Genomic DNA, 13,840 nt, shown 5'->3' with positions numbered 1-13,840 from the left:
GAGTGCATAGGAGTTCGAATTCAAATTCGATTTGAATTCAAATAGATTCCAGTGTTGTTTGGAAAAGAATAGGAGAAGAAGCAAACCAGCCCAGCATGCCTCCCAATCCAGCCCAAAACCAGCTTGCAACCCGCTCGGCCCAATCCCGCGTGAACCTCGGCCGCAAGACCCAGCCACGCGCGCGCCCTTGCTCTGCCACCCGGGGCCCACCTACTAGTCCCTCTCCCGCACTAGTAGCGCGCGCCCCTCTCTCTCGGCACCACGACCCCACCTGGCAGCCAGCACCAGCAACAATGCTCGGGCCCGCTTGCAGCCGCTCAAGCTGCTGCTCAGAGTGAGTGCTATCTCCTCTCCGAACCACACTCGGCGCCCGCCAACCCGACCCGTCGTCCCCACACGCCAGTGGCTCAGCCCCTCCTTGCGACCTCCACCGCGACCTGGCCCACCTGCCGGTGCTTCAGCGTAGACGCTCGCCCAACCAGCCTTGGCCCATGTGTCAGAGACATGGTAATCGTCCCGCGTGCCCGCGCCTCCCTTTCCTTTCTGACGCTGATAAACCGGCCCCACACGCCAATCCTTTCTTTCAGAACCTTGCACCGGCTCCGTTCGAACTCGCCGCCGTGATCTCCACTGCAGCCTGCTGATCACGCACGCCGAGATTCCGGCACCACCTCTTTAAACGCCCCCAGGAACCGCCCCTACAGACCTGCGCCCCCATCTACCCGAGGCCGGCAAGCCCTGCGTGCCCTTGGCCTTGCATGCACTCCGCCTGCTGCTGGCTTCTCGATGCCTCACGTCGCCGATCAGATCACCACCGCCGCCCAGTCCTGTTAGCATGACCACGAACAGAAACAAGCCATCACCGGCCACCGGTACAGCATCTCGCCAAAGCAAGCGCCACTGCCCAGGAAGCAGAAACAGAAGCCATCACCAGTCGTGCCGTGTCGGAACGTCGTCGCCCACGGAACAGATCGCCACCACTGCCGTCGGCCTCGATTCCGGCCATCCCGAGGACCCCCGCCGCCGGTTAGCCCCGAAAATGAGTTTCCCCCATCATCCTCTCTGTTTTCCCCATATCGCCATGATCTCTCGTGCTCTTGAATGCCAACAAAGGAAAGCCTCTACAGCGACCACCTCCGCGAGCTTTGCGTCGACCTTGCCGCCAGAAGGAACCGCCGCCGCTCGACGTCGCTTGTTGTCGCCATTCTAGGAAGTTCCCAGTTCGAGCTCTCCACTTCCCGAGATCAGCCCGCGCCGTCGCAGCTCTCCCCAGTGCCCTAGGTCAGATCCCTGTGCCGAGAGCTTTCCGTTTTGCCGCTTCCGGGCGTTTTCCGTGAAGCGTAGAGTGATCTAGGGTTGTAGCAAGGAGCTCTGTACACATGTTCTTGGAGTATGCACCTGTTCATCATGTTCTGATGACCAGAGGTAGAAGAAGGACTATGAGCCCTTGGATCTGAAATCTATGGTCCATAATAGATGTGTTTCATACCCCTTCGTGTGGACCCGGTTCACCGTAGACTGCAGTTATAGCTCTCTGGTCCATAGATTCCGTAGACCGAGTTCACAGCACAGTACACAACCATATCCCCACGTGAAGGCTGCTGTACACATGCCACTTTTGCGTTTCAGTCCCTGCCCTTAGTTGTTATTGCGGCACAACTTTTCTGTATCATGCTAATATTTCCTTCTAGCCCCTGAATACCTTGTTAATCACTGTTTTGACCCTAAACCTTGTATGCTAGACACCCCAGTACATCTTTTGTATTATTTTCGGGTACTTTTTGTGCTACAGTACGCCCATTATAGTTTAATCCCTGTTATTTGCGCAGTATTTCAGATAAACCCTTGTATCTTATAACGCTTATATCTTTTTATTTATAGCTCCGTTTTTATTGGTTCTTGCACTCACGCGATCGTTGTAACACGTAGAATAGTTCTAGCTTAGTTTAGTTTGCGGTTTTGATGTATTGTTGTACTGTTTCTTAGTTTTTGCTATTGTTTGCAAGTATGTTTATGTTGTGTATTGTCTTTGGCCATGTGTTCGTGAGTAGACGTTGATCCATCTGAGGAGCCCCAGTACCAGTAGCAGGAGCCATCTTCGGATCAGTTTGAGCAGCAGGAACAGTTTGAGGTAGGCAAGTATAACATGAACACCACCTATCACTTTAAATACAATTTCATACTGCATTTTAATACTTTATGCCTATAAGGACTTTCTTAGCCACTTTATATCCTTTATATATATCCTTTGGGTTGCATTTTGGTTAGTTGTGCTAGATGCCGCGCTATAACACACTTGGTCCTTTTTAATTAATTTGATTAATGATATATGCAACTTAATTCTGAGAGTTTCTAGAAAAACCAAGTTTCTAGAAAAACCAATTTTTAACGAGACGTTTCTAGAATTAAGTTGCATATACCATTAATCAAATTAATTAAAAAGGACCAAGTGTGTTGTAGCGCGGCACCTAGCACAACTAACCAAAATGCCACCCAAGGGAGATATATAAGGTAATAAAGTGGCTAGGAAAATCCTTATAGGCATACAGTATTAAAATGCAGTATGAAAATGTATTTAAAGTGATAGGTGTTGTTCATGTTATACTTGCCTTCCTCAAACTACTCCTACTGCTCAAAGTGCTCAGAAGGTGGTGGCTGCTCTGGGTACTGGTACTGGGGCTCCTCCGGTAGCTCAATGTCTACTCACGAACACATGGCCAGAAACAAGGCAGCAACATAAACATACATGAAAACAAAGGCTAACACTAAGAAACAGTACAACAATACATGAAAACAACAAACAAAACCAAGCTAGAACTATTCTACGCATTACAACGATCGCGTGGACATAAAGAACGCCTAAAACGGAGCTAGAACGTGAAAACTACGCTTAAAACAAGATCTAGGGTCTTTTCTGCAAGAAAAACTAAGTTTCCAGGGGTTTTCTGCAGAAACCAGGGACTACGACGTAATTAACACTTTGCTACAGGGGCTAGCGCAGAAAACTGACCATCCAGGACTGCGGGTTCTAATTCTAAAGAGTACAGGGGTAAAACGCTAAAAGCAGGACTTAACCGTAAATTCTTTTGAACAGGCTTGGACCGCGGGTTGTTTTCAAAAGAGTTCAGGGACTCTTTAGCAAAAAGCACCAGGCCGAAAGGGTATCTTCTAATCAGGGCCGTCGGTTTTGGATCTAACGATCCGGACCCGATCTGGATCTGATCTAATCTCGCCCGTTGGGTTCTAATCGGGCTCAAAATGATTGGAGGTGAGGGCGGCGGCGCTGGGCCGCCGGAGCCAAATTCCACGGCGACGCTGCCCGGGGGCTCGCCGGCGTTTGCCAAACTGGCGTTCCAGGGCTCGTTTCAGCCTGCGGTTTGGCCTGGGAGGTAGTACGCATCACGCGTAATCCACCAGAGGGTTGAGCCGGGTTCAGGGAGGCCTTGGGACGCAGTTGCGACGGCAGGGGCGGTGCTGGGCCATGGCGCCCGCCGGGGTGTGGCGTGCCGGCCGAACTAGGGTGGAAATGGGTGCGAAAAGGGTGTGCGTGCGCGTGTTGAGTGAGCGCGAACCCGAACCAGGGTCGCGTGGTGGCTGTGTTGTGCTGCGGCGAGGTCCGCCGTGGGAGATCTGCAGTGGGTGCGGCGGTGAGACGCCGGCGTGCGTGTTCCGGGCTCGGATGCGGCCTACGGTCTAAGACAACAAGTGCAAAAGGAAGAGGGGACCGTGCTTGTGCTCACCGAGGGCCTTGATTGGGCGGAGTCGTAGCGCAGGATGGCCGGCGGCGGGATCTGGGCGGCGGGGCGTGGCGGAGCTCGCAAACGAGCTACGGTGGTGGTCCTCTGGGCCTGCTGATCCGTCGAGGAAATCCGTGCTGGTCCTGTGCGGGTGTGAGGGGTCAAGGCGGTCCGAACGTCACCGACGGCGAGTAATCACGGCGGCGCAGAGTCTCAACTGGGACGGATGTCAGGCGCAAATTCGATGCCGTGCAGGGCCGAACTCAAGGAACAGGAGCTCTGCGAGACTCTAGGTGCCAAGGCGGAGCTGTCGCAGGGGTTTGCAGGGTCTGGGAAGTGGTGGAGAAGCGGGTCTATGGCGGTGCAGACCTCTGCGCAACAATGGCATGGTGGAACGGGCTAGGGTTTGGGCGTGGCGGCTGCGGATGGGAGCAGGGAGGTCCACGGGGCGGTTTAAAGAGGGCGCCAGGGATCTCGGCGTGCGCGCCCAAGAAGGAAACCGGCGAGTTTCTCAGGCGGGGATCGCGGCTAGCCGTTGCGCGGCCAGGAGAGGCGGGGAAGACGAGCCTGGCTCGTGGGCCTGGCTGTTAGTGAGAGGAGGCACACGGGCGTTGCTGCAGCTGAAGTGTGGCGGACCAACCCAAACTAACTGGGCCCGGGTGCACTGATCTTTGTTGCTAAGCAACTCTGACCCAAATTGGCACTCACCGGTAGTTCCTCGAGTGAAGCCTCGATAAAAGCCACGCTATTCCAGGATCAGCAGACAACACTCACACAAAGGTGAGCCCAGAGATTACAACACAGAACATTTCATACATCTCAGAGTGATTGCAGTTGAAAAGAAATTTATTACAAGCCAGGTTCAGAATAGTAAAGTACTACAGAGTTCCATCTACTCAAATTATTCAAGTCTCATTGTTCAGCGGAAGCATTAAAAGATAACTAGCGAAATAACGTGACGCATCGATAAAGCCCATACGAAAGCGCCACTCAGCAGGAGGGTGGTCAGCACCAGCTGAAGGGCCATCCCACTCAACAGACCAACCCGGAGGCAAGGTACACGGCCAAGTAAGACTCGCGAACAGATCTTCAAAGTTAGTACCTGAAAAACAGTGCCACAAGCAAGGCTGAGTATACTAATACTCAGCAAGACTGACCCGTCTCCGGATATAACATAGTCCGATAACTAGACATGCAAGGCTTTTTGGTTGGTGGGGTTGTTTTGCCAAAAACGCCACTAAGAGTTGATCCTTATTTTCAGATTTTATTTAGCCATCTTCCAGTTGGATTAACCATTCTAAGTTTGCATCTAACTCTATAGAAACATGGTAGAGCAACCATTTAACCAACCAGCAGTATTATCATCATCATGTTCCACTTGTTACTCTGTGTGACCGAAAACATTAAGCAGTCTCATGCCGTGAGAGGCGGACGATTCTGAATCAAATTTCAACCTGGCTAGGGGAACCTAGACCACACGTATGGGAACCAAGTCGCCCACACAACTTTCCCCCTTTCTTTCCAGTCCGTGGATCCGGCACACCCTCCCTGACTACAGAGCCCGATGTCTCTGCACCCGTACGTCCGGACAAAAAAATAAACCTACTTCTAACAGGAGGGTGCGAAATCGTTCCACTCGCTGGTCCAATCATGTACTTAAGCTTACCGATTACCATATTTCTCGCCATGTGGCTAGTACTTTCAAACGCTTAACGAAATGAGCCACACATCGCGACCTTAGCCATTTTTGACTACACCAGCGGGGTATCACAACTACACAACCCCGCCCGTTGTCCTTATATTTCAGTAGGAATTAAAGTCAGTCAACTCCTATAATCTCGCGAAAGGCAGGAAACCTCTCGACTTTTACCGTACCTAGTTAGCGGGGCAACTAGTCGAGAAAAAGATCCGGATAACAAACATAGGTTCCTAGGGATCATGCCCCTAAGATTTTCGATCAACTCCTAGAAAACATAAATGCGCAATAAAAATTATTACAATATATACAAATAGTAAGATGAATATAATGCGTAAAATAATGGGATTATGCACCGGGGCTTGCCTTCTTGGGCACTGTTCAAAAGTAGCCTTGGGCTCTTCCGAACATTGGTTCGGGTCTTGATTCAAGTCAGTAAAATTAAGAGAGACACTCTCCGGAGTGGTAGTATTCGCGGGCAACAACTCGTAATCACCGTCGAGTAGATTTACCGTTTCTATATGCATGCAGAAATGATATTGTTACAACATGATATAAATATATTTCTTTCCTTCACTATAAAGTTGTAGTCCAGTATAGCATGTGTTTGTTGTGGTGGTCTTAGTTAACTTTATTTTTCTGGGCAATCGTTTATAGAGTAGTTCTTAAATTCACTTTACTTCATAAAAGAGTTGTGTGGTTTGGTTTTCATTTTTATCATTAAAACATAGCATGCTTTCACTATTTCCTAGCAACCAATTTACTCATGAGTTAGTGATGAAAAACTAAAGTAACTCAGATCTCAAACTTTAACATCTATGGTATAAAATTCAGCATCTAACCATAAAGCAATTTAACATAACTATTCATGTAAGTAGATTATTCTAGTTGCTTCACCTGTTTGCACAGAACGTTTGACATGGTTTTTGGTGCTACAAATTTTACGGGAGCATCTACAAAGCATCTACTCAGTAATGGAATTTTTCCAGATTTTATTCACTTATACAGCAGAGGTGACAAAAAGAACAAATTTAGCAAGCCATTAACTAAGATTAATTCCACAGAGAGTTATACTCGGGATATGGTTCTCAAATTTTTATGAGAGCCTAAAAATGGACTAAACATGCTTAAGTAAAATTTTCAGGCATTATTTCGTGAAGATAAATTACTCATGCATTAAACTAGCTATGAACATGCATATTCATTTGGACTTTAATATGACTAGTACTGCATGTGAAACTTTTACCAAAGCTAGTTCTCATTCTAACTAGTATCCTATCCAAATATGAAGACCATATATGACAGATTTCTTCCAGAACGAAAATAGTAAAACTAAGCATGATAACTCAAGCATGGATTATAACTGTAATAATATTCAGTAAAAGGTGCTCAAACTTTGCAAGCGTGGTTAAAAGACTAAATCAAAGTTCCAGAAACAAACCTAGATTTTTCTAAGCACAGTAACTATATATCATGGATTAAGTTCATAAAACAAGAAAGAAATATAATATATAGTAAACTAGATCTAAAATCTCCCAAACTTGTACAACAGCAAGGATTCAGTACCATGTTCTTACAAAAAAAGTTTCATAACTAAATAATGTCTACTCCTACCAAGATTAATATGTGAAGTTCACTAGTAGATCTAGGAATCTTGATCATTTGAGCAAGCAAACAATTTTAAACAGAGCTCATATTTTTACCAGGTTCTTCTAACTATACTAAGTTCAACATATCCAAAAATCAAGCATAGTTACTGAACCAAACTCCTAGAACATTTATGTGCCATTTAAACTAGTCTTTTTCTTAGATTAAAATAAAAGCAAAATATGAACATATGACTGTAACAAAAGTTGTAGTTCTTGGTATAAGAATTACAGAACAGTTGAGTTTATGTTTTTGTGATTTTTCTACGATTTTATAGGCATTTTTGAAGTTTGTTGTTTTGAGTTTATTTGCAACTTTTCATTTGGACCCCTAAACTTTTGTTTCTTCTCAAGGGAGGTCCTTAGCGGAAGTACAGAACAGGGGAGGGTAAAGGCGGCCGGATTCCGGCGAGTTTCCTTGCCGGCGGTGAGGGGAAACAGGGGGAAAAGAGAGAGGGGGTCAGGGCGGACCTTAGGGTGGTCTCGGATGGGTCGGGGGGAGCCGGGAGGTGGGTCACCGGCGATGTACAGGGGCGGCGGCCATGGGAGCTCAACTCCGGCGGGCTCGGGTGAGGTAGGGAAGCGACGGTTGGGCTTGGGAGCATCAGCATTATGAGAGGAATCCATTCAGGGTCTCGGTTGGAGCCGAGGGATGGTGGATGGGGGTTGTCCACGGAGCTCCGTCGGAGGCCGGCCATGGTGGTGGCGGCTCTAGTTTCCTGGGCGCGCGAGAGGCTGGGCTCTGCCCTTTATAGGCAAGGGCGGAGGGGGAGGTCGAGCTGGGGGCGAGTTTGCTGGGGAGGACGGTGCTGGGGGAGGCGACCGGGATGGCGTGGGCGCATGGCCAGGGAACGGCGACGGCCGTCGACGTCGTGGCGAGCAGGGGCGCGTGTGGGGGTGCGTGGCAGCTCGACGCGGAGCCAGGGAGAAGCGGGCTGGGGGAGCTCATGCTGGGGAAGGTGCGGAGCTAGCAGGGCGCGGCGCGTGGCCGGCCAGGTGGCGCCGGTGGCGTACGGCGCCGTCGTGGGCGTGGTGCAGGGAGGCGAGAGGTGGAAGAAGCTGGCAGTGGCAGTTCTGTAATTTTCTCGAAGTTCAAAATCCAGTTATGTAAACTCTAATTTTCTCCTCCATCTTGGCCTCAAATGAAAAAGTCTTGAATACCACTTTTGTTCAGTTTTTCGAGATCTACAAGTTTCGTGTTATGCACTTTTTCATTCGAGCAATGGTTTGAGAGTTATTTAATTATTTCAAAACTGCCATTTAAAGTACTTATCATTTCATGTGAATTTTGGCATTTTTACTCCTAGGCTTCAACTAGGCTTTTGTTTAACACAACATGGTGAATATGCCTATTCATTTTCATAGGCTTCTTTACATTGGTTTGAAGTTATTTTTAACTTCCTTATTACTAGAAATTGAACTCTTGTTTATTAGAATGTTTAAAACTTGAATTTGCCAAAAAGTCTTTTAAAATTAAACTATGTGTCACAAAAATATGAGTGTGTCTTTTAACTACATTTTTATGACAAGTTAAGCATGAAAGTTCAAGAATATTAAAGGGACAAGTTTTATATCCACACATACTCATATACAAGAATGCATTATTGTTTTGTATAAATATTTGACATTATGTTCTAAAGGAATGTTTAATCCTTTGTTCGAATTTTATTTTGTTTAAACTAGTAGCTCTTCATTAATCAAATAATGGTTTCATTGATCTTTGCATTTGAGGACTTTCCAGTTTGGATTTCATTTGCATAGAAAGTTTATAGATCATTATGAAAGGTGTACTTTAGTGTGTTATTACCACTCATGTCAAGTCAAGTTTAAAAGGGTACCAATTATTGTTTTTCAAGCACATTGCACTCATACATTTACACACAAGTTTGCAAGAACTAGACATAGGGTTCTTATTTAAGTTTTCTTAGCTCATTTGTGTGTGAAGTTATGTTAATTGCCTGGCTTTGGTTAAACTGACACTAGAGGTGTCACAGCCTACCCCACTTAAAAAGAATCTCGTCCCGAGATTTATGTGAATATGCTAAGTGTGGACAGTGTGTGTGCCTTTGGTTGGTGAAACCAGAAGGTAGACATTATTACCGACTTCGAGTTGCAAAGATTTTCTTATTTTTATCCAAATAACTCATTTGGCTAGAGTGGTCGGCTCTAAGATTTTCTTGTATTATCTTTGGTTGTTATTCTGCCGAATGATCAAGTCTGGTCCAAATATTTAGTGGTCTTCAGTTTGTGACAAACTCAGTGGAGTTTGACACCTTTGATCATACGATGCTTTAAATAGTGCCATTTTCAAGCTTGCTTGATAGGTGGGTGAGAACTCTGCTAAAAACGGGTATTTGTCTTCATGGTTGTCATAATGAATGATGTAAGATCTTAGCATGTCTTTTAAGATTCGGTCCACTTTTCAGTTTGGCCGTCGGTTCGAGGATGATAAGCTGAACTTCGGATCAGTTTGGTGACAGGAGAAGATTGCAAGGGATTTCCCAAAAAGCGTGCTAGGAGTTGAGCATCACTATTGGAATTAATTGTATGTGGTGCAATATGTAGACCACAATGTGATCAAGTTGAATACCGGCACACTTCTTGGTAGTATGAATAGTGTGTAATTGCAGAAAAGGTTTTGATTGTCGATAATGATCCAAATGGAATCAGGCCTTGGAGAGGTGCTTGGCAAACCAATCATGAAATCCATAAGCGGCAAAAATTGGAGTGTAACGGGTATTTATAAGTGGTCTCAGTATAGAATTATGAGATATAATTAGCGAGAAATTTTGCCTAGGGTCTTGATATATTTCGTTAATACCCAAGTGACTGGAAAGCTTTGGAAGCGGTGACCTATCAAGAATTGGTTTTCAGAGATCACGATTCAGTTGATCCACTATGGAGATTCAAACCATACAACTCTATCCTTGTCGCAGTAGGCTTCTCCACTCTTTAAGAGAGCTTGTACTTGATGATTCTTTTGCAAAACAGATTCTGGGTAGTTGATAGAATTGATCATAACTGAGGAATCCAAGGTCGAAAAATTCTCAAATTTTTACTGGGGTGCCTAAGATAATTGTGATCATTTTCTCTAGTCAACTCAAACTCAGAAACAGATCTTAAGATAGTCAAATCATTAAGTGTTTGCCTAAAGGTTGACCCAGATTTCAGACTGAACAGAGGGCTAGTATTTTGACTATAAGTACCAAATATAATGACTAAAAATTCTCAAAAATTTTCAGTAGCTTCTAGACTCAGTTATCCACAACATTCATGTTGAACGTTTTCTCAGGAAAAGCTTTAAGTGGGTCTAAAAATTCATGTGGCCAGACTACTACAAGTTGACAGGATTATAGGGGTTTGCCAAAAGACTGAATTTTGAGGGTTACACTTCTCTAAAAATTTTCAAATTTTTACAGCAGTAAGGAGATTTGTTTTAATACATTTGATTCCACAGGCTCAACTTATTTCGAGGTAGTTTATCAGGTCTAAAAATTTGGGTTTCTCTTCTGTACCCGCCGGTCCACTTATATCTGACAGCTTTCTAGTATGGAGATCTTATTCTTCGGTAGAAACAAACTTTTCTCAAGACATTCTTGCTCACGATGATTTAATGGAGTTGGTACATGTTTTGAGAAAAATGCACACTAGTTCAATGTCATGATGTATGGTGGAGATGCCAACATGTCATGAGATTGGTGATACACATTGATAAGTTAGGTGCAGGTGTTTGGATGTAATGAGGCAACGCACCTAGGTAATATATGTGTGGGGGATGCACTGCATAGATAAAATGATCTATGCATTGATGACATGATGCACATGGCATGATGCCTTTGTCATGATACTATTGAATGATGGGTGTTTTCCTGGTGTATAACTTCTGATGCACATGGTTTTCATGCATGATGGGGTATATCTATTTGGTAGGATGATCATGCATGTGGGCATGCGGTGCTCAGGTTGCAATGCAGATTAGCTACTGGAAGGTCAGGCAAGTACTCTTAATTTTTTTTTGTTGAACCAAAATAGAACTCAAACAAATCAACACATTATTCAGGTTGCGAGAAAATAGATTGCCACGGAGTCGCTATCACAGACCAAGATACCAGCATGCACCTAGTAGCACAATCGTGTTGCGGTAGCACACACGAGGCCCTAGGTTCCGTCACGGCACCTTAGGTTAGTGACGAACACCACGACAAGGTAAAAACATAGCAACCCAACTAATGCTCGTGGCAAGAAAGGGAGATGAAGAGCCAGATAATATTCACAATTCCTTCCCAGATGCATATGTGATTTAAATCGTGGGAATGTAATAACAATGCATCGGTAGTACTTTTGCTACAAGTATTGCATGAATGTTGCAGTCATGATTATGCATGATATTCTAGCATTTTTGTGCACCTATTTTTAGTTTTCAAAAGACCCATTTGAGCAAGAAGGGCAATGAGACTTCCTTCAACTCGTCCAAGTAATTTCAGTCATCCCTTGTGTCATTCTTCTTTTTGCTGAGCTATTGATAACCAGCATCCTGAGGTTGGAGAACATTGTGCTTCAACAATATGGAAAGGTTAACACCAGAAATATGGTCCCTAACATTGGTATGATTCAAAGGATAGATGGGCAGATGAGTAGAACTCGAAAGGCATGGTTAACCGAACGTGCAAGAAGCTGCAGGTTATGAGAAAACTCATAACTCGCGTTCCGTTCATCAGAATGCCTTGAAATTTTGAAAGGAGTTAGATAATTTCATGTGCTACAGCTTTGGTAGTCAACTCAGAGGCTAATTCTAAGAGTAAGATGGTCGAAAAATTCCATTACTACACCTCTGGCTTTCTGAACAGGTTCTCTGTATTTAGACCATAACTCCTACTATATACATCTAATGAAGTTGAAATTTTGTAGGCATGTATCTTAATATGTTTGGAGCAACTTTGGTATTCAACCCCAAGGCTGGAACAATGGTTAAGATGGTTGAAATATTCAGTGCTTCTCTGTTCTGGCTGTTTTCAGCAGGCCGGCGATAGTGTTTTGTCTATAGCTTGGAGTATACTAGTCCTAAGAAGTTGAAAATTTGTGAGAACCTAGATCATGTAATTTGTGACCACTTTGGTATTCAACTCATATCCAAGAAGAGTCATCTACAAGGGTGAAAATTTCAGCAATACCCCGTAGGATATAAATTGGACAATCGGGGTTCATTTGTTCTAGATGTAACTTTAGAATTTCATAACTCTAGATTTAGAAGTCCAAAAATTTTCAAATATTTATTGGGCATTCCTAATATGATTGTACACAATTTTGTCTAACCAAGCCTAGGTCCAAATTAGATTTTAAGGTGGTCATATTCTCAAGTTCTCAACTTGCTGTCTACCCAGAAAACTCAGCAACCAGAGGGCTAGTATTTTGTTCACCAGGGACAATCTACTTGGCATAAAATTCTCAAACTTTTATAGAAGATGCACAAGGTAGTGAGGAACATTTCATCTAGTCAACACTATGTCCAGTTCAGATCCTAACAAGGTGAAATCCTAAAGGTTTTGAAGTGATGTCAAACCAGAAAATAGATTGTCCAGAGAGCGAGTAATTTGACCATATCTACCAAATTACTTGACAAAGATAATTCAAAATTTTACAGTGAGTTCTTCATCAAGTTCCCAACGACTTTTGTGTTGAACGATTTTTCAGATAAGCATCTTAAGGTGGTCGAAAAAATTTCGTTTGGACGGACCGCTCCGAGTTAACAGATTTGCAGAAGATTACTATAAATTCGAAAACACTAAGGTAGGAAGCTTCAAAAATTCTAATATGTTTACAACAGCTTGGAAATTTATGTAGATACATTTCACCTTACAGACCAAACTCATTTTGAGATAATCTTCATATTTTTAAAATTCGAGAAAACCAGAATTCCAGATTTTTACAGATTACCTAGATGATCCTTAATGATGGGTTTGTAACCTTTTTGATTGGGATTTCCTTTAAACATTTCTTTGCTAAAGGTTTAGGGATGAATGCAGATCCTAATCGTCCTCACCAAAGAAAAGAATTGCCAAGTAACCTTGGTCTTACGCAAATGACTTTGGTGGCATACATATTACGTCTCTCACTATGTAGCTACTCGATATAGCTAGATAGCCTAGGATTCGATTTCGAGTTAGCGTACTTGCAGAAAATTGACAATACATAAATTGAACCTTTTGTGCCAGCACTCACGAAAGCGTTTCCATTCATTACCAATCACTATAGAACCGACATCCATACAATTACCGCCGTATGGACAACGTTAAGCATACGTCATTAAAACAACGTATTGACTGAGTGCCGTCTTTGACGGGGAATTGAATTCCAATTTCGAACCATTACTCCCCATATAATCAACCGGAGTTGGTATATGGGTAGCAGCTCAAGTAGGCCACTGCTTGAGCTCCAGCGTTCGGCTCGCATCACCGAAGGGAAGGTCAGACTCCCTCAGCTGACTGAGTAAGCATACCTCCGTGGCGACGATGTAGTTGCAGAATTTAAATTACAGAATTTAAATACAGAAGAGTAAAGTGCTGGAAGTTAGCCATACAATATAAGCCACCTGATTATACCCATAAGATCCCCTAGGGCTTTACGTCCTAGACTTGTCCTTGGAGATCCTAGACTCTTTCAAAAACTTTAGTAGTTTTGAAGTCAAGTTTTAATTTGTTGTTTTGAAAACCGAGGTTGCCATCTCTGGTAGGTTGCCTGCGAGCTCTGATGCCAGCTGTGGC

This window comes from Panicum virgatum, chromosome 2N, assembly GCF_016808335.1.
Source record: "Panicum virgatum strain AP13 chromosome 2N, P.virgatum_v5, whole genome shotgun sequence".
NCBI classification, from domain to species: Eukaryota; Viridiplantae; Streptophyta; class Magnoliopsida; order Poales; family Poaceae; genus Panicum; species Panicum virgatum.
The sequence above is the reverse complement of the archived record's forward strand: the minus strand, read 5'-3'. Positions refer to the sequence as shown.